The sequence below is a fragment of the Oryctolagus cuniculus genome, chromosome 14 (genome assembly GCF_051225735.1).
Source record: "Oryctolagus cuniculus isolate XC-2025 breed Fujian yellow rabbit chromosome 14, ASM5122573v1, whole genome shotgun sequence".
NCBI classification, from domain to species: domain Eukaryota; kingdom Metazoa; phylum Chordata; class Mammalia; order Lagomorpha; family Leporidae; genus Oryctolagus; species Oryctolagus cuniculus.
Window position 1 is genome coordinate 18,439,597 of NC_142880.1, and position 25,001 is coordinate 18,464,597.

Genomic DNA, 25,001 nt, shown 5'->3' on the forward strand with positions numbered 1-25,001 from the left:
AGATGTCCCTGGAAGGAAGTCGGGGGCGTGGAGTTTTGGGTGCATTCGTGGAGTGGACCCGCCTCTGAACCCTGTTTGCGTGGGGCCACCTGGAGTAGGGACCCAGCCTGACGGGATGGCAGCCATTCCAAACCGTGTGGGGTAAACAAGGCCATGGTGCTGACTGCCCGGAGTGCTGCTCTGACGCCTGCAATGGGAAACTTCCTTGAGAAAGCTCAGGCGTGCCGTGATCAGCCACAGGTCCCCTTCGCCGGTAAAACCCCTTTTCTCCTGCCTCACAGTCGTCGTCGTCTTCTTCTTCTTCTTTTTTTTTTTTTTTAACTTGACAGGTAGAGTTATAGACAGAGAGAGAAACAGAAAGGTCTTCCTTCTGTTGGTTCACCCCCCAAATGGCCGCCACTGTTGGCACTGCACCGATCCAAAGCCAGGAGCCAGGTGCTTCCTCCTGGTCTCCCATGAAGGTGCAGGGGCCCAAGCACCTGGGCCATCCTCCACTGTCTTCCCTGGCCACAGCAGAGAGCTGGACTAGAAGAGGAGCAACCAGGACAGAATTCAGCACCCATATGGGATGCTGGTGCCGCAGGCGGAGGATTAACCAAGTGAGCCACAGCACGGGCCCCTGCCAGACAGTCTTACAGCCGCCCAAGACTACTCTTCTGTCCATAAATATCTAACAGAGTGCATTCTGGGTAATCCTAGCCTCGTTCATCTCTGTCCCCAGCCTCACAAGAACCTTTGCTTTTGGTGGCCCGTTCTCCTACAAAGGGTCTTCCTTCCTTCCTTCCTTCCTTCCTTCCTTCCTTCCTTCCTTCCTTCCTTCCTTCCTTCCTTTCTTCCTTTCTTTCTTTCTTTCTTTCTTTCTTTCTTTCTTTCTTTCTTTCTTTCTTTCTTTTTTGACAGGCAGAGTAGACAGTGAGAGAGAGAGACAGAGAGAAAGGTCTTCCTTTTGCCGTTGGTTCACCCCGCAGTGGCCGCTGCAGCCGGTGAGCTGCGGCTGGCGCAACGTGCTGATCCGAAGCCAGGAGCCAGGTGCCTCTCCTGGTCTCCCATGTGGGTGCAGGGCCCAAGCACTTGGGCCATCCTCCTCTGCACTTCTGGGCCACAGCAGAGAGCTGGCCTGGAAGAGGGGAAACTGGGACAGAATCCGGCACCCCAACCGGGACTAGAACCTGGGGTGCCAGGTGCTAGGTGGAGGATTAGCCTAGTGAGCCGCGGTGCCGGCGGGTTTTTCTTAAACAGTGTGATTGATGGAGGCTGGGATTTGGGGGGACTCTGTTGTCTGCCCCCTAATGCAGTGTCGGACTAGAGTCACCTAGAGTCTTAGGGGCAGATGGCCACAGGGCGCAAGCAGAAGAAGGCATTTTTTTGTGAGGCAGCTGTGAGATATGGGAGAGAAACAGGCAAACAGGCGGTAAGGAAGGTGCCCTCCCCCCATTTCTCAGAGACACCGTGGCTTCAGCTCAGTGAAAACCCGAGAGCGCAGAGCACGTGGCTGTGCTGGCCCCTCGAGGCTCTGTGGCTTTGGCTTGTCAGGAGGTCAGCGTGGACTCCAGGGGCACTTTGGTGGGGAGCTGGGGTGGGGGCTGCAGGGAGGCCCATCCTCAGGTGCTGTGGACCAGAGGGGGCCGTGTGTATAGAAGGACAAGAGGGGGAACCCCCCAGGCCCTCCTTGAAGCCCTCAGTGTGAAGTGGGGGTCCTTTTTCAGGAGAGAGGCAGTCGTGCTGTGCAGCTGCTTGGCCACACACCGGGGAGAAGTGGGAAATGCGTGCTGCTGCCAGGAACGTGATCCATCTGCACCCACAGGCTGGTGGGGGCTGCAACGAGCTGACCACCATGGGATGTTTTGCTGGCTTTTGTTCTTGCCCATTTTGTAGGATTTGCCCCTGTAGGACTCCTGCCACACACACACCGGGAGCACCCAGCAGCATTGGTGGGATGAAAACCAACCCCCCTGCTCTCTCTCCCATTCCTGCTCGGCATCTCCCGTGTCGGCTGCGGCAGAAATCCAGGAGATATCTTTGCTGTCCCCTGCCCTTCCTTATGACAGCGGTCAAGTCCTCACTGGTCTGCCTCCTAGGTCCCGCCCCACTCTGAACACCTGCCCCTGCTGACCCAGCTCTCTCCAGTTCTTCACACCATCTCATGGCTCCCTCTCTCCTATCTCATTGCCCACTGCTTGGTGATCTTTTAAAATGCAACCCTGTTATGTTCATGTTCTCTCTCTTTCTTAAAGGCCATTTCTCCAGGAAAAATCCAGATCGTTAGAGGAACGTGGCCCTGTGTGATTGGCTCCCCCTGCCCCACCCTTCTCCTTTACTGCAACTGCGTGGCCTCTGAGCCATGGCCACGCGTCTGCCACTCACACCTCTGCTGCTGTCTGTGCCCGCAGTCTATGCGTCAGACTCCTGCTAGTCCGACAGGATCCACGTCCAGATCATGTGTCCACCCCTCTGGGTGGTACCCAGGTCATGCACCTCTTTCTCCCTGGCTCGGGTGCCACTGGCTGAGCACACATGACACGCTGGGTCCTGGCCCATCACCTGTCACTGCTGCTTTCCAGTAATGGCCTGTCACCTGCATTGAGTCCCTTGTGGACAGGAGTGTTACCATAATCCAGTAGGTGAGAAGAGCCATCCATCCATGCATCTTCCCGATAAATATTTGCAAATCGGCTGCTCCATGCCAGAGACAAAGATCAAACCGCTGCAGGCCCTGTCAGTGGGAGTGGACAGCCTGGTCGGGGAAGTGACATGGAAAATGGTCACATGTTGCTCAGTATTGGGGCAGATTGATAGGAGGACTCACTGGCACTGGGTTTGTCCACCTGGAGCAGGTGGGAGATCTGGGCTGCACCCTAAAAGGTGAGAAGCTCTTGAGTCTACAGGGTGGGAATGGGCACTGCAGGCTACGGGAGCAAGAACAAGCGAAATGACGGAATGATGCTGGCCATCAGGTAGGCTGTCAGTGGGGGAGGGGAGGGGAGGGAGCCAGGTGATGGGCAGGTGCATGGGGCTGCTGTTCACGCTGGACAGTGGAGACTTCACGCCTTGCAAGAGAGGGGCCGCCTAGGTCTCTGTTCAGTGTGGGTTGATTGGCAGTCAAGTGTTTGCCGAATGAGTGCCAGTGTCACCATCTCCCAAGTAGTACAGTGACATCACAGGAGGGCTCCAGGGAGAGACAGGAATGCCTGGGGCAAGCACATTTTTCCAGGTCCCTCCAACCTCGCCCTGGAACCAGCCCTGGCTCCACGAGGCTACAAGTGGCCGTGCGGCAGGTAGTGGGCAGCTGTAGCTCTGAGCTCCTGCGAGGCTTCCTGGAGCAGTCAGGGCTGCCCTCAGCTGTTCGGATGTGCTGCTGTCGGGTGCTCCGGCGAGTGAACCGTGTTTGCTGCAGCCCTTTCCAGACACAGACCCTGTGCTTGTGCCATTTCCAGAGTCTGTCCTGTGGATGGATTTTTTAAAAATTGTTTCAGAGACAGAGTGCGCATTTATTGATTCATTCTCCAAACACCTGCAATGGCCTGGGCTGGGCTTGAAGCTGGGAATCAGGTGTCCTACGTGGGTGGCAGGAACCCAACTATGTGGGTCCATCCCATTGCCTCTCAGGGTCTGGATTAGCAGGAAGCTGGAGTCAGGTGCCAGGGCCAGGCGTGTCACCCTCTCCAGACTTTTCTACAGAAGTCCACCAATTCTGTCTCTAACTGTAGTCTGTCTGGACTGTTTCCTCACGTTCTGTTTCTGCACAGGGCTGCTCTGCGCTGAGCTTAGTAACGCCCACAGCTGGCCATTTCCTAGGCACCTGCTAGGCGCCAGGCTCAGCACTGAGAACTTCATACGCGTCATCTCTCATCCTCACAGCAATTTTGAAGGGCCGACGTTTTGGTCCATAACTTGGAGGACGTCAAGTTCAACCAAGGTCAGGAGAAGAGGCTCCTTCCCAACAGACTCTGCAGTACACTGGGGAAGTTGCTCTTGTTGCCATCTTCTGTAAGACCCAGACCCAAACAAGTCGTGGTGTCTCCCCTGCCAGTATTGGCGACCTTAGGGTCCCTGGGTCCCCTTGAGGCTCCTTGCTGACGCATAAACCCAAGACTAGGTGTCCTTGACCTTTCTAGGGGTTGCAACACACCTGGGTCTTACTCACTGGGGTCACGGAATTACCATGGCAGGCAGACCAAATCAAGCCCTTCCCAGGTGGGAGTCTCCTTATTAGGGGCCCCAATAAAGACACAACCCTGTATGTGAGGACTTTGAGAAGTTCATGGGAAAATGGAAATTGAAAGTGTAAGTTTATTTGGGTGCAAAACAGTTTTTGGTCCAAAAAAGGTTCTTTTTCACAATATATCGAGAATGCATATTATAAAAAGCATAAATTTCAATTTTTTGCACAAATAAAATTCTTCTTCACAGTACATGGAGAGTGGATATTATGAAAAAAATGGATGAATTTCAATTTTTTGCACCAAAATAAACTCATATTTTTAATTTTGTTTCTTCATGAACTTTTTGAAGTATCCTAGTATGTCTCTCTTTTCCCAACCCTTGCTGCCCAGATAGAATGTTTCCCAGGACATCACACCAGTCTTCTTTGGGGTGGATGTAACTGGGGATAGATGGAGAATTAATGGTTTCCCATTGAGATGTGACTTGGACTCCTTCTAGCAGGTCCTAGGGGACTTTGCGGGGAAACACAATGATACAGACTTTGGAACATCATCTGAACCAATGGATACACTCCTCAGCTTTTGTAGCTCTAGATTCCAGCCAGGTTTATCAACTAAACTATTTCTGGTTGAAAGTAATAGAATACTCAGATAAACTAGTTGTGGTTAGAGGGTGAGTATTTCTGGTTGGTGGAGAATCGGGGCCAGAGTGGTGGCTCTGAGGCTCAGTGAGCCTAGGACTGTGGGCAGGGTCTCCGGGACTCTCTTGGTTCTCTTCTCACTCTCCCTGGTAGACCACCACAGGTCTCCACCGAGGGTGCTTCCACCCCTGTGCTCAAAGGCAGAGCGCAGGGGCGGCCCACGCCGGGCACCCCTCACATGCCTTCTGCCCAGCCGACTTCCTTTCCACCGCCAAGCTGGAATGGGCTCACGCCTTGCTGTGCTTAGGGCTGGGCAGCCTTCCTCTGTGCCAGGTCTGCCATTCCCCTCCCCCGCCCAGGGCCGGGCTGTGTTTCACAGGTGCATCCTCCCCACGGACCTGCATCCGTCACATAGGGGTTTTCTGTGCTAGCCTGGCACTCCTGTATCTCACAGGACGCCAATGGCTAGCAAGGGATAGAGACTAGCCTCCAAGTGATTTAAATAATAATATTAAATGAACTCCCAAGTCCCAAAGTGGGCTGGCTTTGGGGCGGGCGGCATCCAGAGCTGGGGTCTGGTGTTGGGACCGTCCTCAGCCTGGCGGTGGGAAACCTCACCTCTGGGGACACAGGCAGGAGACAGGGAGGCTCTGAATCTTCCATGATGACGTCACCAGCTCATTCATTCTTGATCCCAAGACCAGCAAAAGGAATAAAACGGATGCTGCTTTTAAGGCTCATGGGGGGAAGGTGCTGGTTTCAACTTCTGGGCAGGGAAGACTCCTGATGGGAGGAGTGGGCTTCTGAGCAAGCAGGAATCCTCCAGGGAGGAAGAAGAGGATGCTGGGTGTGGGGTGGGCGGCCACCGGGAGTCCCTGCCAGCTCTTGGGTCTTAGTGGGCTGGAAGTCCTTGCAAGCCCCAAGGTAACCTCATCCCTCTGCCTGTCAATCAAAATGCCCGCCTTCCCAGCATGCACCTGGTTCATTCACCCAGGACCTAGAAGGGGGAGTTGCTATGAAAATGTGAAAACTGAGCTCCCTGGGGGATTTATGGAGGTTTGTGGTTTCACACATGACAAGGCACCGCCCTCTACCTTGTATGAGATGCCAGAACTGGGTGCCACCCAGGTTCTCTCCAATACCTCCTGGGCACACCCCTGGCGCACTCCTGATGGGTATTTCTCTGTGTGGCATGGTCCACACTGGCCCATGGATGTACACTTCCTCTCTCAATGTGAAATAAATCCTGTTCCTCTCTGTGTACCTTAAACGTGTCTCAACTTAGAACTCTTACCTTTGTCCGAGACAAGAACCTGGAGTAGCGATTAGAATGTAACCACGCCCACAGCATAAGGACGCACTTCTCAGAAGCAGCATGCCCCGGGTAAGAACTTGATCTTGCTTCTGCATGCAAAGCTGAAAACCCTGGATGAACAGGCAGGGCTTGAGTTGAGTAGAAGGTTCTGTCCACTTTGCTCCAGTGCAGGCCTCCCAAGTGTAAATGTTTTCGGCAAGGTTATCAAAGTCAGATTTATACAGCAAATACCTGACTCCACCCCACCCCCCCAACAGCAGGTGTCAGTACCTGAGGAAGAAACAGGAAGGTTGAAGAACCTTGTGCAAGGCATCCAGGAAGGAAGTGGTGGACACGGGGTTCAAGCCCAAGTGTGTGAGTCCAGAGCAGGCACTCCAAAGCAGAGCGTGTTCCAGGGTCTTGGAGGGAAGGCACCTGAAGACCACCTACTCCGACCCCATCCTGAGCTTCCTTCCCCACCATGGCATATCCCTGCCGCCCTTGAAGTGCTCCATGGAGCAGGCAGGAACTGAAATGAGTGGAATGAGGCCGGTGCTGCGGCTCACTAGGCTAATCCTCTGCCTTGCGGTGCTGGCACACCGGGTTCTAGTTCTGGTCGGGGCGCCGGATTCTGTCCCGGTTGCCCCTCTGCCTGTCCAGCTCTCTGCTGTGGCCAGGGAGTGCAGTGGAGGATGGCCCAAGCCCTGCACCCCATGGGAGACCAGGAGAAGCACCTGGCTCCTGCCATCGGATCAGCATGGTGTGCCGGCCACAGCGGCCATTGGAGGGTGAACCAACGGCAAAGGAAGACCTTTCTCTCTGTCTCTCTCTCTCACTGTCCACTCTGCCTGTCAAAAAAAAAAAAAAAAAAAAAAAGAAAGAAAGAAAGAAATGAGTGGGATGAATTCAAAAGGAAGGCTGCATGTCACTCACGGAGGTGGCACCCTCTCCTCCAGGGAACTGCAGGCCCCCCCCCCCCAGAAGCACAGCTTCAAGGAGGGGAGCCACTTCCCACTTCTCACCCAGCCGCGTAGATCCAGGAGCTGGAAGGAACAGCCCATGTACGCCAAGACAGCAGATAGGATGTCTTGTTTGGGAGCAAGAAAAAGGTGGCTCCTGTCAGGAGTGGAGATAGATGGGCATTGCTAGGCTTTCCTGCCAACACAGCTGCACGCGTTTCTGGTTGACGTCTGTTGGTGACCTTTCCAGGTGGCCTGGCCATGCCGGTCCCACCCTGGAGGCTGGGCTGTCCTCCACACTCCAATGACAAACTCCTACAACGAGGAGAGACTTTCCCGCCATCAGATTACTCCTCTCGGACCCTCATCTGGACACCTTCTATTGTGTACACACGGTTACTCCCTAAAACAAGGGGCAAACTTTGCTCCTTCTGTTAATATCCTAATTGTAATAAAAGATAAAACACTGACAAGTGCTCAACTAGCGTACCTAACAAAGGGGCATTTGTTTGGTAAAAATACACCAATGTGATGGAATACTTTAAACAGTTTGTTTTTAAATAAAAAAAAGCCAGATCTATAGCAGCTGGTTTGGAATAATCGCCAAGATATGTTTTTCTTGAGGATGTATTTATTACTCAAAAGGCAGGCACACAAGCATACTGAAAGAGAGAGAGAATGATTGATTGATTTTTATATCCACTGGTTCATTCCCCAAATGCCTGCAGCAGCCAGGGTTAGGCCAGGTTGAAGCCAGGAGCCTGGAACTCAATCCAGGTCTCCCGTGTTGATGGCAGGGACCCAACTACTTAGGCCATCTTCAGTTTTTTTCCCAGGTGCATTAGCAGGGAGCTGATCAAAAGCATAGCAACCAGGACTCAAATGATATTCCTGTATGGGATGCAGGCATTGCAAGTGACTGTTTAACCTGCTGTGGCACAAAGCCATCCCCAGGTATATTATTTTTTTATTTTTTATTTTTTTGACAGGCAGAGTTAGACAGTGAGAAAGAGAGAGACAGAGAGAAAGGTCTTCCTTTTCCATTGGTTCACCCCACAAGTGGCTGCTACGGCCGGTGTGCTGCACCAATCCGAAGCCAGGAGCCAGGTGCCTCCTCCTGGTCTCCCATGTGGGTGCAGGGCCCAAGGACCTGGGCCATCCTCCACTGCCTTCCTGCGCCACAGCAGAGAGCTGGACTGGAAAAGGAGCAACCGGGACAGAATCCGGTGCCCCAACCGGGACTAGAACCCAGGGTGCCGGCGCTGCAGGTGGAGGATTAACCAAGTGAGCCACGGCACTGGCCCAGGTATATTATTAAGACATAGCACAGGCCGGCGCCGTGGCTCACTAGGCTAATCCTCCACCTAGCGGCGCTGGCACACTGGGTTCTAGTCCCGGTCGGGGCGCCGGACTCTGTCCCAGTTGCCTCTCTTCCAGGCCAGCTCTCTGCTGTGGCCCAGGACTGCAGTGGAGGATGGCCCAAGTGCTTGGGCCCTGCACCCCATGGGAGACCAGGAAAAGCACCTGGCTCCTGGCTTCGGATCAGCACGGTGCGCTGGCCGCGGCGGCCATTGGAGGGTGAACCAACGGCAAAGGAAGACCTTTCTCTCTGTCTCTCTCTCTCACTGTCCACTCTGCCTGTCAAAAAAAAAAAAAAAAAAAAAAAAAAAAGGACATAGCACAGTGGTAGTGTGCATCTACTTTGGTTGGGGAAAAATAAGGGGAATTTTGAGGGGGACTTCCTGGTAGTGGAATTTAGGAGACCAACGCTAAGGACAGAAAAAGGTAAATACTGGGGCCAGCGCTGTGGTGCAGTGGGTTAACGCCCTGGCTTGAAGTGTCAGCATCCCATATAGGCGCCAGTTCGAGACCTGGCTGCTCCACTTCTGATCAGGCTCTCTGCTGTGGCCTGGGAAAGCAGAAGAAGATGGCTCAAGTCCTTGGGCCCCTGCATCTGCAAGGGGACTTGGAAGAAGCTCCTGGCCCCTGATTGGTGCAGCTTTGGCCGTTGCAGCCAATAGGGCAGTGAACCAGCAGATGGAAGACCTCTCTCTCTCTCTGCCTCTCCTTCTCTCTGTGTAATTCTGACTTTCAAATAAATAAATAAATCTTTAAAAAAGAAAAAGGTAAATACTGCAACTGTAGGGGAGGACTTCAAAAAGTACATGGAAAAAATGGTATTAAAAGACAAGTGTGGGCAGGCACCTGGCCGAGCAGTCGAGACACGAGTCAAGATGTCACCATGCCACATAGGAGCGCCTGGGCTCCATCCCTGGCTCCTGCGCCTGACCCCAGCTTGCTGCCTGGAGGGAGCAGGGATGGCTCAAGCAGGTAAACTCCTGCCTCCCATGCAGCAGACCACGACTGAGATCCGGCCTCTGAGCTGTGGGCCTGGCTGGCGAATGGGAGCTCCCTGCCTGTCTGTAATAAATTATTTTGAAAGATACATTGATTTTTGTATAAAACCTGTTTAAATTCTGCACATAGGTTTTCTATGAAATACATGAACTTTCTGAGGTCCCCACATGTGGACAGCCACTAGCAGCTGGCCAGGCTGCTTTTCTAGGGCTCGCTAGGGGACAGTAGAACTGACCCTCTGGCTGCTGGCATGCCCACCCGCCCTGCCATCCCCTGTGGCCTGGTAGGGAGAGTGGACCTTGCCTTTCCCTGAGCTACAGGACAAGGGCTCCGAGAGCGTTCCCCTTGAGGACTGGTGTGCACCTGCAGGAAGTGGAGACCGGCTCGTTCACAGGTGGTCGGCTGCTCAAGTAGCTGACTCACCGATCTCCCTCATGTCTGCTGATCACAGGGAGGAGCCCTGTGAGAAATGGCAGAGCTGGACTTGGAAGGGAAGCCTCGGGGTGTGTGGGTGCTGTAGAGGGGGCACAGCTTCCAGCTGTCTTGTTGCCTGTCACCCAACAGGGAGTCCCCAGCAGCAGGAGGCTAAGGATGAGCCCAGAGGCAGGGGTGAAGGCATTGGGAGACCTCACACATGCATGGATTTCAAAATTGATTTAGACCAAAACACACTGGTCTTTTCATGCCATTTGCCCTGAAATTTTTTAAAATAACCTCATATATATTTGTAGGTGTGTGTATGTACACATGGTCACTCCCTAAAACGGGGCAAACTTTGCTCCTTCTGTTAATATACTAATTGTAATAAAAGATAAGACATTGACAAGTGCTCAACTAGAATACCTTGCAAAGGGGCATTTGTTTAGTAAAAATACACCAAGGTGATGGAATATATTTATAATGTTTTTTTAAAATAATATTTGAAAGGCAGAGTTACAGAGAGAGAGATTTTCCATCTTCTGGTTCATTTGTCAAATGGCCACAATGGCTGGGCTGGGCCAGGCTGCAGCCAGTAACCTGGAACTCCATCTGGGTCTGCCACATGGGTAGCTGGGCAGCCCAAGCACTTTCTGCCTTCCCAGGTGCATTAGCAGGGAGCTGGCTCAAAAGCCAAACAGCTGGGACATGAACCGGCACTCTGATAGGGGATCTGGGATCTGATATGGCAACTTAACCCACTGCACCACAACGCCAGCCCATATGTTTTATATATCCACCCACTACAACAAATGAACATTTTTCCCTGAAAAGAGACTCGAACCCTATTAATCAGTCAATGAACTACTTCTCCCAGCCATCTTTGGGGACAATGACTAAGAGTCGCATGGGAGTGTGGGAGCTTTTTTTTCCGGCTTCTTTTTTGGATATTCACCGAATGCATGGCTCATGGAACATCCAGGTGTAGTTCTTGTAAAACAGTGACAGGGAGGTAAAGAGGTGGAGAAAACCGGTGCAGACTGGTTTCTAAAGAGCTTCGGTAGGAGATGGGGAAAGGGTGAAAGCGTGAGGGAGATTGGTAAGTGTTTTTGTCTGGTTTCACTCTTTTGGCAGAGGAAGAGGAAATGAGTGAGAGAGGGGATGCTGGAAGAGACAAGATCGCGACAGAGCTGGTGGGACCCAGGGCAGGCTGCGCTGGGGGACAGACAAGGAGCCACAGGGCTGGTGGGACCCAGGGCAGGCTGCGCTGGGGGACAGACAAGCAGCCACAGGGCTGGTGGGACCCAGGGCAGGCTGCGCTGGGGGACAGACAAGGAGCCACAGGGCTGGTGGGATCCAGGGCAGGCTGCGCTGGGGAACAGACAAGGAGCCACAGGGCTGGTGGGACCCAGGGCAGGCTGCGCTGGGGGACAGACAAGGAGCCACAGGGCTGGGGGTGGGACCTTGCGGGGCCCCAGTAGGTGCCCAAGGGGATGAGAGATGCCGGGCGCCTGGTGAGTGACTGAAGCAACTTGTGTTCGGCTCCAGGCGAGGGAAGAGGCCAGCGAAGCTGGGAGGAGGGAGGTCTGAAAGGCAGAGCCGAGGGGGAAAACTGGTTCCACGGCCGAGTTGCAAAACGATAATAGTTTAAAAATGCTCAGCTTCAGGAAATCCAGGCTCCGAAGCGGACACTCGACGGCTGCCTGGCAGCAAGACGGAGCCTGCGCAGCACCGTCCGGGGCGCTGGACCCAGCCAGCCAGGGTTTGAAGAAGCAGTGTTGAGCTTTCTATGGGAAACCATGTGACTACGCTGACCCCAGCCCCACCGTGCTCCTAGAGGGAGGCAGCCATCCACCCCAGTCCCTTCCCGAGGTGTGGGAAATTCAGTTAACGTTTTGGTTAATATCGAAGGTGTAGCACCTGCCTGTCACAGAAGGACCAGCTACACTTGTGCACGACTGTTTGGGGCCAAAAAGGGAATTCCTTCAGCGTGAGCTGAGATGCTCGAAGGAAATGACTCACTTAGGGCCAGGGCATCTCTGATGAGAAGCGACATCTTTTTCTGCCGGGAAACAGTCCACCGGCCTGGGTGGGGGTGGGGCTGTCACTTGACCAAAGCTGAGGTCAAAGGAAAAGAAGCTGAAACTGGAAAGCAAAAATCGAAGCTAACAGTAACTGTTTTAAAAAGAGGCATATTTATGTATTTGAAAGGCATAGCGAAAGGAAAAGTGGGAGTTGGAGATGGCGGGGATTTTCCATCTGCTGGTTTACTCCCCAAATGCCCACAACAGCTGAGGCTGGACTGCACCACAGCCAGGAGCCAGGAGCTACATCCGGGTCTCCCATATGGCTGGCAGGGCTCCATGCACTTGGACATCATCCACTGCCTTCTCAGACACATTAGCAGGAAGCTGAATCAGAAACACAGGCACAGGCACAGGCACACACACACACACACACAGAGCGAGAGCGAGAGCGAGAGAGAGCGAGAGAGAGCGAGAGAGAGAGAGAGGACTTGATCCCAGGCACTCAGCTATGGGATGCAGGCATCCCAAGGGATAGCTTAACCCACTGAACCACAATGCCCGCCCCTAGTGGTGACTACTGGCCACTGTCACAGGAGCTTAAGGAATCAAGTCAGAGGGAAACAGTCCTGAATCCCTTCCTCTCCCAGGAATCATCGCTGCCATTGCTTTCCAGCCAGCACTTTCCCCCACGTAGCGGCTTCTTCATGTTCCCATGTTCCTCCACAGCACGCACGGCGCAGCCACAGGGCTCCTGCAGGCAGATGGGAAGTGCCCTATAATGAAAACCTTCTTCAGTTGGTTCCAGGCAAATCCAAGTGATGGAAGAGGATGAAGTTGTTCACAATAACCAGCAGAGCTGACGTTGTGGTGTAACGGGTAAGGCTGCTGCCCACCATACCAACATTCCTTATTGGCACTGGTTTGTATCCCGGCTATTCCACTTCCAGCTCCCTGCTAATGACTAAGAAAAGCAGCAGAAGATGGCCTAAGTGTTCGGGCCCCTGCCATCCATGTGGGAGACCTAGATGAATCTCCTAGCTCCTAGCTTCAACCTGGCCCAGTGCTGGCTGTTGTGGACATCTGAGAAGTTAACCAATGGATGGAAGATTGATCTCTCTCTCTCCCTCTAATTGTAACTCTGACTTTTAAATAAATAAATAAATCTTAAGAAAAAAAGGAGATATGTACGAGGGACCTTCAGGAAGTTCATGGAATATGCATGTTACAAAAAAACCATTCATGGATTTCAAAAAATTTTTGTGCCATGGTAAATTTATTTTAAATTCCATTTCCATGAACTTGTTGAAGTACCCTCCCAAGTGCTGGGTTTTCCAGTGTCTATCAAAGTATACAGCCATGTGTACAGGGTGATCTCTTTACATGAAAATGTAGGGTATGAGAATATTCTCTGTCTCTGTGTGTGTGTGTGTGTGTATGATTGCCTGTGAACAAGATATACCTATGTATCCTAACACAGATGATCCCCAAGATAAAAGCATGCGAGGCACTTTTATCTCACAAATGCATGACTGACTGGTGTATGGCAGGACTCCCGGAACTGTGTAGGGTGTGCATGCATGGACGGGATGGGAAACTGCACAGCCAGCAGTGGGCAGGGTGCACACTGGAGGCATGAGGAGTGGTCAGCCTTACGCTGAATGACCCCACACTTGCACAGTAAAGACCTACATGTGTCCATGCGTGACTTACGGAAGGGAATGAGAAGAAAACGATAAAGACCAAAAAGGAAGACTTTGGGCTCAAGCCTCGACACCTTGATGGGAAATCAGAGAAGCAGAGAGGTGTAACACAGACACGAGGGGCCCCGGCCAGTGTGCTGGCCTCAGCCACACAGCAAGCTGAGCCAGTAGCATCAGCAAGAGAGGATGGAGCAGGAGGTCTGGACATCATCCAGGCCTGGGAGCCCCACTTCTGCAGGTTGTGTGTGGTGGGGGGATACCAGAGAACCAGGGGCTGAGCTGAAAGGTCCATGGCCAGAGGTCATGGGGAGAGACCAATGTGACCTTGGCAAAGTTGCTGGAGTCACTCATGGCTCTGCAGTTGGCAGGTGGACATAGACATTGAGGACTTCCCCCCGGGTCTGGGAGATCCTGAGAAAGCAGACTGCTTTTGGAGAAAACACAGGCTGGCCTTGCAGCTGGGGATGCCTGCTGGCTGGGGCACGGGACCACCCCAGGCCCTGCATGGGGGCCTGCGCCATGAAGGGCCAGTCTGTGTGTGCAATGGGAAGAGCTATTCTGAGTCCTCGGGAGGGTGTTTGGTGACAGGGAGACTCGCTGTAGGGGCAGGAATATGTGACTCCGGACTCAGGATGAGAGGCTACGAGAGAGGCTGGTCTCAAAGGGGGGACAGCAGCTGCTGATGGCGTGGCTTCGTCATCCACCCTTGGCAGTCCTCTGCTTGCCTAACTCTACCGGGTTCCAGAGAAGCTTCTGGAATATGTGGCAAGCTGAGAGCAGGGAGGACTATGAATTCCAGGAAAAAGGTGTCTTTTCAGGCACAAAGTTCAGAAATGTTGGTGCAGAGGGCAATGCCCATTAGGGGCAGTTCAGGGCCAACCATGAAGCCTGGCCCATCCCGTACACCGAGGGCAACCTGGGGAGGTGTGTGCTAGTCTCACCCAGCCAGTCTGACCCAGGGCAACCCAGCCACAAGGGCTCAGTTGCACAAGAGCAGTGTCGGAACTGGGTAAGCCCCTGAAGGCAGAGAGGAGAGACACCGTGCCTGCCTCTCTCCATGAAGGGGGGAGTGTAGTGCAGGAGGCTTCCTGGGCCTTGCTTAGGAGGTGGAGATGGGCAATGCAGCCACACAAACCTTGAGCCACCAACTGTAGCTTCCTGAGCCTGCCATGGCCCCAGCTGCTGTCAACCGCACCCTGTTCCTTCCCAGCTAGTTCCCAGGGCCAAAGGTCTCCGCTGGTTAAGGGAGTGGAGTGCCAGCGCTCCCTGTTCTGATGTGTCCCCAGGGATGACTGGGGACACCACGAGGGGTCCCAGGAGGAGGAAAGAACCCAACAAGAGTAGGGGACTTTCTACTTCGGTGTCCAAACCTTCCTCCATGGAGACGACAGCAGTGTTTACAGGAGGAGGCGCCATGAGGCGAAGGGGATTGGGACTGATAAATGAACCCCTGGTGCAGAGGAAACAGAAAACCTTTGTCTTCACATGGTCAGCTTGCAAACTTGTCTGTACGTGAGACTAGATAATCGCCTAGGGCCCACCCCAGGCCAACTGTTGTAGTGCGTCCTACCAAAGACCTCCCATCTCGGAAGAAGGCCCACGCAAAGCTGTCCCTGCTGGGGGCAGGACACCGCTTGGTTCTCAGACTCCCCTCCTTGGGATGCTCCCCTACCCCGTGGGGTGCTTGTGCGCCCATGGAAGTCATTGTCCTGTGATGGTAAATGCAGGACACTGAGGCCCAGGTCTCCTCCCTAAGACCTGCCTTTGCCTCCTGGCCAAGGTTCTGTTCTTGGCCAAACTTGAGTCAGGCTTCTGACCCTTCTGCTAGACCCATCAGGCCTGTTCTTGTAAAATCCAGTTTTGGCAAAAGAACCCTAAAGCCAGTTCATCTAGAACACACTCCCCCCACCTCCCTGGTATCTGATCAGGCTCCTCCGCCTGTGCCATCCCCTGGGAGATGTCTAATGGCCTGGACTCTCTTCAGCAGGAATCCCCCATGCCCCTGAGGCTGCCCCTCCGTTACTTTCCACCCACTGCCCCCACCGTGCTACGTGGTCATCAATTCCTCCCTGCCCAGGCTGTGTTCCAAGGGGAGCCCAGTCTCTCACGGACTGCGAGAACCTGTTGCTGTGGTCCCTGTACCTACCGCCATGGTCCTGAACAGCCTTCCTTACCAAGTGTCCTGGAGTCATTTTTCTTCACCCTTCCCTTGGAATTATTCCCATTTATCATGGGAAACATGTTCTGTCATATAAAGAACAAAGAATTATTAACTTTAATTGATTTATTTATGAGTGAGAGAGAAAAAGAGAGACATAGAGAGAGAGATCTCCTACCTGCTGATTGACTACCCAAATGCCTATGACAACCTCTGGCTGGGGCTGAGGCTGGGAGCCAGGAACACAACCCAGGTCTCCCTCATGAGCGGCAGAACCCGGTCACTTGAGCCATCATTGCTGCCTCCCAGGGTCTGCACTAGCCGGAAGCTGGAGTCAGGAGCAGAGTCGAGGATTGAACCCAAGCTCACTGATGAGGGCTGTGGACATCCTATCTGCTAAGCCAAATGCCTGTGCATGAAGGATTAGGGAGAGGAGGGTTTAACAGAGTGGCGGGTTGATAGTTTGTGCGTGGAGCTTTTCTGGTGCAGGTAACTTGTCTTTCCCCATCCGGGAAGGACAAACAGGCTTTCCTGTTCTGAGTCCCAGACTCCCTTGTTCTGGGTGGGGGTGGAGGTGCGTGTTGAACACTTCCACTTTCTAGAAAAGAAACGTTGGTTTTGAAATGTGGGGAGCCACAGGGGAAAGGAACTGGGCTTGGAGGTGAAGACGGAGGGGCCTGGCTCTGACGGCAGAGAGGGTGCAGGTCCTTGGAGGCCGGGTTTATGCACCTGTCGACATCAGCACCTGAGCCGGGGAGGACCTGGGGGGAACTCAGTGAGCCGAAATGGCAGATACCTGGGGACCAGCAGTTGAATCTCAGGCTTCGGGAGCTGAGGGAGCTATGGACCCGGTCTGTCCTGCAGGTGTGATGGGTCACGTGGCCTGGACAACGAGCACTTGCTAGCGACCGTGTTGCGCTGAGCCCCTGCCCGGCGCTCCCGGGTGGAGGAAACCCCAGGACAAAGAGTTCCTTGAGTGTCTGGGGGCAGGGCAGGGGCAAGGTGGTCGGGACTGAGCCTGCCTGAAGTTTCTGTAGAGCGAGGAGGAAATGTGGCCCTTGTGGCGCTCCGTAGTGGAGTGGTTCCCACCGTGGGTGCAGATGCGGTGGTGGAGGGCGGGCGTCTCCGAGCCGTGGCTTCCTGGAGAGGAAGCCCTGAAGTCTGAGGGGAGGAGAACTGAGCCGCTGAGGTGAAGGTGTCGGGTGAGGAGGCGGGAGAGACGCTCCCAGCGCAGGATGCCGAAGGGCCGCTGGGACCGGAAGTAGTGCCAAAGCATCCTGGGAGTGTGGACCGAGGGCTCCCCTGACTCCACCTCCCCCGGTGAAGGTGGCCTCTCCTCCCTGGGTTGGACAAAAGACATAAAACATGCAGCCCCGCTCAGTCCCCTGGCGGCCCGTCCTCTCTCCCCGCACAGCGGCTGTCACCATGGTCTCTGCTTCTCGTCAGGGTCTTTAAAGTGCATTGTTGCTTTAGCTGTCCCCAGCTGGCTTCTGCCACTTGACAAGTCACCTTGAGTAGACCAAGCTACAACGCATCGTTGCTTTTCTTTTTATTTGCAAAGCAGAGAGCCGGAGGGAGATCTTGCATCGGCTGCTTCACTCCTCAAATGCCCACAAGAGCTGGATCTGGGCCAGGCTGAAGCCAGGAGCCGGCAGACTCATCTGGGTCACCCACGCGTGTGCGGCAGGGGTGCAGGCAGCCCCTGTGTACCCCAAGTGCGCACAGTAACCCGCAGCTGGAATTGGAAGCAGAGCGGGGACTCAAACTCCGGCACTCTGGTATGGGATGCAGGTGCCCCATTGGCGGTCACAGGCCCCGCCCCCTCGACCTCCTCTGTATGACACTAAGTCGTATTCCACCTTAAGGCTATATCAGAATACCGGGAACCAGCCTCCCATGGGGGAGTCTGGGGTTTCCAGGCTAGCAGACACGTGACAGAGCACTTCCTCACTGGGTGGCCCTATTTCTTGGAGGACCTCCCAGCACTTGGACCTGGGGCTTGGCACAACCAGCTGTGGTGGACTCGGGAGATTGAAAGACCAAGAGCTGAGATCCCAGGAAACTGTTAATGCTGGGAACTTTGGGGGCTTCCCCAGACAAGGCACTGGAGGATTGAGGTGATCCTAAAGAGAGCTCAAGGACTAACATTCCAGTTTTGTTCCTCCTCGGAATATCTTGAGGACCTCTCCCTAAGGCGTCTGGGTCACTCACCTCCCACCGCATTACCCATGGGCCCTCCGCAGCATCCCCCTGAGCTGAATACACAGCGGTCCCTCGGGTTCCAGGAGGGGTCAGTTCTAGGACTCCCTTGGATGCCAAAATCTGCAGATGCTCAGGTAAGACCCTTACAGAAAATGGCATAGTACAGGGGTCTCCAAAAGTTCACAGAAAATGTGCAATAAAAAAAAAACCATGCCTGTGTTTCATAATTCTTTTGCCCCAACATAGACTTAATCCTTTTTTTTTTTTTTTTTTTTTTTGACAGGCAGAGTGGATAGAGAGACAAAGAGAAAGGTCTTCCTTTGCCGTTGGTTCACCCTCCAATGGCCGCCATGCCCGGCGCGCTGCAGTGGGCGCACTGCGCTGATCCAATGGCAGGAGCCAGGTACTTATCCTGGTCCCCCATGGGGTGCAGGGCCCAAGCACTTGGGCCATCCTTCACTGCACTCCCTGGCCACAGCAGAGAGCTGGCCTGGAAGAGGGGCAACCGGGACAGAATCCGGCGCCCCGACCGGGACTAGAACCCGGTGTGCCGGCGCCGCTAGGTGGAGGATTAGCCTATTGAGCCGCGGCGCTGGCCTAGACTTAATCCTTTAATTCCAATTTCCCATGCATTTTTAAAAAGACTTTATTTATTTATTTGAGAGGTAGAGTTACAGATAGTGAGAGGTAGAGATAGAGAGAGAGGTCTTCCTTCTTTTGGTTCACTCCCCAAATGGCCGCTACAGCCGGTGCTGCACTGATCCGAAGCCAGGAGCCAGGAGCTTCTTCCAAGTCTTCCACATGGATGCAGGGGCCCAAGCACTTGGACCATCTTCTACTGCTTTCCCGGGCCACAGTAGAGAGCTGGATTGGAAGAGGAACAGCCGGGACTAGAACCGGTGCCCATATGGGATGCCGGCACCGCAGGTGGAGGATTAACTTACTGCGCCACAGCGCCGGCCCCTCCCATGCATTTTTAAAGTTCCCTCCTGTTTGCACATAACCTACTGGAACCCCCCTGCACATTTTGAATCATCTCGGTTATTTTTCGCATCTGATACATGTCCACTCTGTGCTGATAGCTGCCGGGCTGTTATTCAGGGTCTATGAGAAGAAGCAAGGTTTCTGCACTTGTTCAGTACACATGCAATTTCCCCCTGGGATATTTTCCATCCACTGCCTGTTGAATCCCCAGATGCGGAACCCTGGCTAGGTAGGGGCGTCTGGCTGTACCTCGTATTTTGTGAGCAAAAATACAGCACCCGTGTCAGGATGGTGGTTGTTCTCTGAACCTTGGAGTGGAGAGCTGCAGCCCTCTCAGCTCTTCCTATTATTTCTGGGGCTCACAGAGGGTGTTCCACACACACTCAGCACCAAGTGCTTTCGGCCACTCCACGGCATCCCTGATGTAGTTCTGTGACCGCCACTGCTGTTTCATGGAGGTCCAGCCCCTGCCTGGACCTCACCCCGAGGCTCTGCCCGCATTGCCTCATGGGAGCCGCAGGTGCTTCCAGCATCCCTCATGTCATCATGTGCCTCTTCTGACAGCCGGGAGCCAAGGTGTCCCACTTTGGGTGCTGGTTTCTTCCCCTAGGATTATGAAACCAACTGCCTCACCTTTTCGTGACCTAAAAAAACAAATGGAAATTCCCTTGAGAGGCTCAAGTGGGCGGCTGCTGGGTTTCCTCACAGCTGAAGTTGGAGCTGAGCAGTAGGACAATGCCACCTGATGGCATCGCAATGCGCTGTGGGGCCTTGGTCTGATGCACACCTGGTGCGGTTACTCACCTTCCGTCATTCCATCCCTCGTACTGAGACCGGCGTCAGCCCTGCCATGAGGGCCAAATCGGTTAGGAGGAAGCTTTGCAGTAAATAATGGAGACACAAGTATCAATCTCCATTTTGGTTCCTTCTTCACCTTGGGGAGTGTTACGGCAAGATGAGTGGAAACACTAAGCGCTACTTGGTTACTTCCAGTTGTGGTTGTGGAAGAGATGGCTACAGAAGTTCTATAGGCTTCTTGTCTGGGATAGATGAGGAGGCTTCAAAAAGTTCATGGAACGTGTGCATTGCTTTTTAGTTCCATTTTTCCATGAACTTTTTGAAGTCCACTGCTATGCGGGGCTGATGCTGGGCCAATGTCCACCAGGATGCAGTAGGGGCCGGCAGCCAGCTGTTCTCATTGGTTGGGGCCCAGGGCATCAGATGTGTTTAATATTTTTTAAAAAATGTGTCGGAATGTGTTCTGAAAACCATAGTCAGGATTACACAATCCTTCGATAGCAGAACAAGCAAAGAGAGAATTCCTTTGGAGATCTGAACTACGAGAAAGGAAGTTCACCAGACCTCACTGACTGGTGGGGTGGAGAAATGAGAAAAGCAGAACGGGAGGGAAGAAAGTGCTGGGGCCAAGGTGGGGTTTAGGGAGCTGACAGAAAAATTTCACGCTTACCAGAAGGGCTCATGGGTGAAATCAAGTTGAAAACCAATTACATAAAGTGAGACTGGTTCTCCCTCAATGCCAGATGAGGAAAGCCCTATTCTAAGTGCTCTCTCTCTCGCTCTCTCTCTTTAAAAACAAAGATTTATTTATTTGAAAAGCATTGAGACAGAGAGAGAGCGAGAGCGAGAGAGAGAGAGATGTGTTTTCCATCTGTTGGTTCCCTCCCCAAAGGGCCACAATGGCTGGGACTGGTTTAGACCAAAGCTAAGAGCTTGGAACTCCACCTGGGTCTCCCATGTGGGTGGCAGAGGCCCAGGTATTTGGGCCATCTTGCGCTGCCTTCCCAGGTGCCTTAGCAGGGAGCTAGATAGGACTTGAACCCTGGCTCTGAAATGGGATGCTGGCATTGCAGATGGCAACCTAGCTCACTGCGCCACAATGCCAGGCTCTATTCTAAGCTCTTCTGTGCTTGTTGGGTGGGGGTGGGGTGCTGTCAGATATGAGATTGACATCACCCAGCCTTGTGGTCATCAGAAATGCCAGTGGCCCTCCTGCGGCTTTGGGGGTGCCTGAATGGTGTCTCATTCTGTGTTTCCTGCAGCTGGGGCCCCAGAGGGGAGGGTGTGGCAGTCAAGAGCGAGGCCCCAGCACTGGACAGACCAGTGCTGCTCCCTCGGCTGCCAGTCACTGGCCCTGCAAATTCAAGCAAGCAGCCAACAGTTTCCTCTTTGGTGACAATAATAGGACCCACGGTAAATCGAAGCATTTGCCACAGTGCTTGGCTCCATCAGCGGCAGCTGGCTGTGTCAAGACACAGGAGCGAGGAAGATGCTGTGGGTTCCACACTGGCTACATAGAGGAGACAGAAATGCCACAGGGGGCAGGGACCCCCCCCCCAAAGGCCGGGCACGTGAGAAGGGTTCTGAGCAGGAAGGGAAGTCTGGGTGGACTCGGCCCCCGGGCTTGGTCCTCGGGCCAGATCTGCTACTAGGATGCATACTGGCCAGGCCTTGGTTACTGGAAGGTCATGGCAGGTGCATACCTGGGCTGGGACGTGGCCTCGGGGTTCAGCCTGAGTGGGTCCCTCCCCTTCAGTGCATGACTGAGTTACTGTTGAAGGCAGCACCAGGAGGAGGGGTCTGGGTCTGTGCCTAGTCCCAACCCTCTCTCCACCTTTGTCATTTCCTGACCCCTATGGGCAAAGTTCTGCTTCCCTGCTAGCGCGCTTTGCACTGTCATCTTCACTCTGGGCTTGTGTGTCAACTTGGGGCGCTTAGAAACACTAGCCTCTGCGTGGCTTGTGTCCAAGGCTTGCCTGGTTCAGTGAGAGCAGAGACACGCACGGCTTGGAGCACCCCCTAGTGGCCGTGAAGAAAAATGCCTGTGACACCTGCCTGGGTGACTAGTAAGATAGAGTTCCACCTCCCCTACCTCCAAAAACAAAACAAACCAACCAAAAGAAAAACTCCATTCAAAAATAGTTTTAAAACTTATTTTAATTTTTTGTTTTTATTTATTTGAGAGGCCTAGGAGGGACAGAGCATGCCCATCCTCTGGTTCATTCCCCAAATGCTCACAATAGCCAGAGCTGAGCCCAGTGGAAGCAGGGAACTTGACCCAGTCTCCCAGGTTGGTGGCAGAGACTCAGTTACTTGAGCTGTCACCACTGCTTATGAGGATGTGCATTGGCTAAGAAAACTGGATTCAGGAGCCGGAGCCGGGGATTGAACCCAGGCACTCTGATATAGAATGTGAGCATCTTCATGCTAGGCCAAACGCCAGCCCCTAAACTGTACTTTAAAGCAAAAACTGTACAGGATATAACCTTAGTCTGGTCCTAGTGATTCCACAGACAGGTAGTGTTGTCATCATGAACACTGATTATTGTATTTCAGTAATAAGCTTCTTCCCACCAGCCTGGTAAAACATTGCCATCATTTACGAGAGAAATTAGGAGAAAGACCATGGCTCATTCAGTGGGAACTCATTGCTGTAAAATTGTCTGTTGAAACCTTCAATCTTAGAATCTTTGGGTTGTGAAGTCTCAGAGTCTGGTCCTGTGCTACACATGTTCTTAGCCGTGGGATGCTTGATTCTCATGAAATCTTGCCCTGCTGCCTGCAGTTAGGGTTTTGACCTTAGAAGTGGCAACAGGGGAGCCTCACTCTTGTGTGGTCGAATTCAATGCACATGTGAGCTACAGCTTCTGCCGTGAGGTTTGCAGCAAAGACGCTAACACATCAACATCGTGACCGTTGGAGAAATCATCTCGGGAGGTGCCTTCTTTAGTGCTGCCACGGGGCGAGATGATGTGCAGACCCCTCTTCTGGGAATCTCTGTGGGTCTGTTTATACCAGACACGTGCAAGTCATAGCCCATGATTTTGGGTCCCAATCCTCAGAACTAAAAAACGAGTGTGGGCCAGTGCTGCGGCTCACTAGGCTAATCCTCCGCCTTGCAGCGCCGCCGGCACACAGGGTTCTAGTCCCGGTTGGGGCGCCGGATTCTGTCCCGGTTGCCCCTCTTCCAGGCCAGCTCTCTGCTGTGGCCTGGGAGTGCAGTGGAGGATGGCCCAGGTGCTTGGGCCCTGCACCCCATGGGAGACCAGGAGAAGCACCTGGCTCCTGCCATCAGATCAGCGCGGTGTGCCGGCCGCAGCACGCCGGGCACAGCGGCCATTGGAGGGTGAACCAACGGCAAAGGAAGACCTTTCTCTCTGTCTCTCTCTCTCACTGTCCACTCTGTCAAAAACAAACAAACAAACAAACAAAAACAAAAAAACAAAACAAACCGAGTGCATTACACAGCTCAGTCAGCTTTCGTAGCCATCACATTTATCACATATCCCCTATTTCTAAAACCTAAAGCGCTCCAAAAGACAAGGAGACACTGGTCATGATTCTACTCTATGTCATGGTTCCTGCTGAACTCCAGGAGATGCGTTGTGCTTGCAGGGGCCTTCCCCAAGGTTCAGGCCTCTGAAGGGACTGCAGATATATGCACAGGGAGAGATGGCAAAAAAAAAAAAAAAAAAAAAAAAAAAAAGTGCCATTTATTTCCAACTAGAAGATATTCCTCTGGGGCTCAGCATCTGGTGCACTGGCTGAGCTGCTGCCTGGGGTGCCCAGGTCCTGTATCAGAATGCATCTTGGTCGCACTCTGACCCCAGCTTTCTGCTCGTGCACTCCCTGGGAGGCAGCAGGATGGTTCAGGTACTTGGGTCCCTGCCACCCACGTGGGAGACCTGGGTTTCTCTCAGCTCCTTGTTTTGAGCATCTGGGTAGTGAGCCTGTGGAAGGGAGATCAGGAAAATATATAATTTTATTTTCTTCATAATCAACATTTTACAAAATCAGATCCCAAGTTAAACCTAGTTCTTAATATTACTCAAAGTACTCTTTTTATAAAATATTTTTTCTTTATATGAAAGGTAGAGTGACAGAAAGGCAGAGAGAGAGATAGATAAATAGAGATCTTCCATCTCCCCAAGTAGCCATAATGGCTGGGACTGGGTCAGGCTGAAACCAGCTGTCTAGAACTCCAACTGGGTCTCCCATCTGGGTGGCAGGGGCCCAACTGCTGCTTTCCTAGGTGCATAATCAGGGAGCTGGATTGGAAGTGGAGCAGCCAGGACTCCATCCAGTTCTCTGATATGGGATGCCAGTGTCATAAGCAGTGGCTTAATGTGCTACACTACAGGGCTGGCCCATCAAAGTCACCTTTGAATTAATATTTATTTAGCCTAAAGTGTCCTTGTAATTTTCATAACTGAAATTAAAGAAGTAGCACACATCAATTACGGATTTTAGATCTGTGCCTCTGGTAGAGAAGTGGGGCTAGGAGTGTGGGCTGTAAGCCCCAGCCTGAATCCGAACTTGACCTTGGACAGTTATTCAGCATGTGCGTGCCTTGGTCTGCAGCTCCGGAAGTGAGGACGGGAATACCTGCTGTGCATACGAGGTCGCTGGGAGGAGCAAGAGGGAGAAGTTTCTCGCTAGCAGAGCTCACAGCTGACTTCTGTGTTTCACGAGGCTGGCTCCGGCCAGCAGAAGCTGATGAGGGACCCTGAACTTGCAGTGACTGTGGGGTGCTGGACTCAAAGACTGTTTCCTGAATGGTGAGCCAACTGTGTTCAGACCTGCAGACTCATTCTGTCCTTCCCAGAGTTCTGGATTTCAATCCTCACTTAGCAATAACCAGACACCTCCCCTGGCTGGCACTTAGAAAACTTGACTTTCTGGCTCAATGAGCTACTGCTTAACCAGGGGCTCTTGTCACCATCCTGCCTTCCTGGGCCTGGAAAATCAATAGACTCACTCAGCTTTTACTTTATGTCTGTCCCTCTAGTCTGTTGTCAACCACCCCTCCCTCCATCCACCCATCGTCAGCTCTGATGGTCTCTGATTTGTTACAAGGCCTAGCTAGACACACGAACTCATGTAAACTCCGAGAGCCATCTTAGCACACATCTTTGGCACCGGCATGGAAGAGCTAGTATGATGTATTCATGCACTGGTATTTTGTGTATATTAGAACAGCAAGTTAATTACATCCCCCTGAGAGTGTACATGAATGCTGATACAGACCTCAGTGTGGAATGTTTGCATCCCATGTTTGTGAGTTGTGCCACGATGTTCAG

At 53.0% G+C, this 25,001-nt stretch overlaps 1 long non-coding RNA gene across 1 annotated transcript; it reads left to right on the top strand.

The window, feature by feature from the left end:
- The first annotated feature begins 12,585 nt into the window (after positions 1-12,585).
- LOC149122249 (uncharacterized) lies at positions 12,586-18,130 on the top strand. Its single transcript, XR_016220538.1, has 2 exons — positions 12,586-12,735; positions 17,282-18,130. It is a non-coding gene; the product is annotated as an uncharacterized LOC149122249 (long non-coding RNA).
- Positions 18,131-25,001: the final 6,871 nt, after the last annotated feature.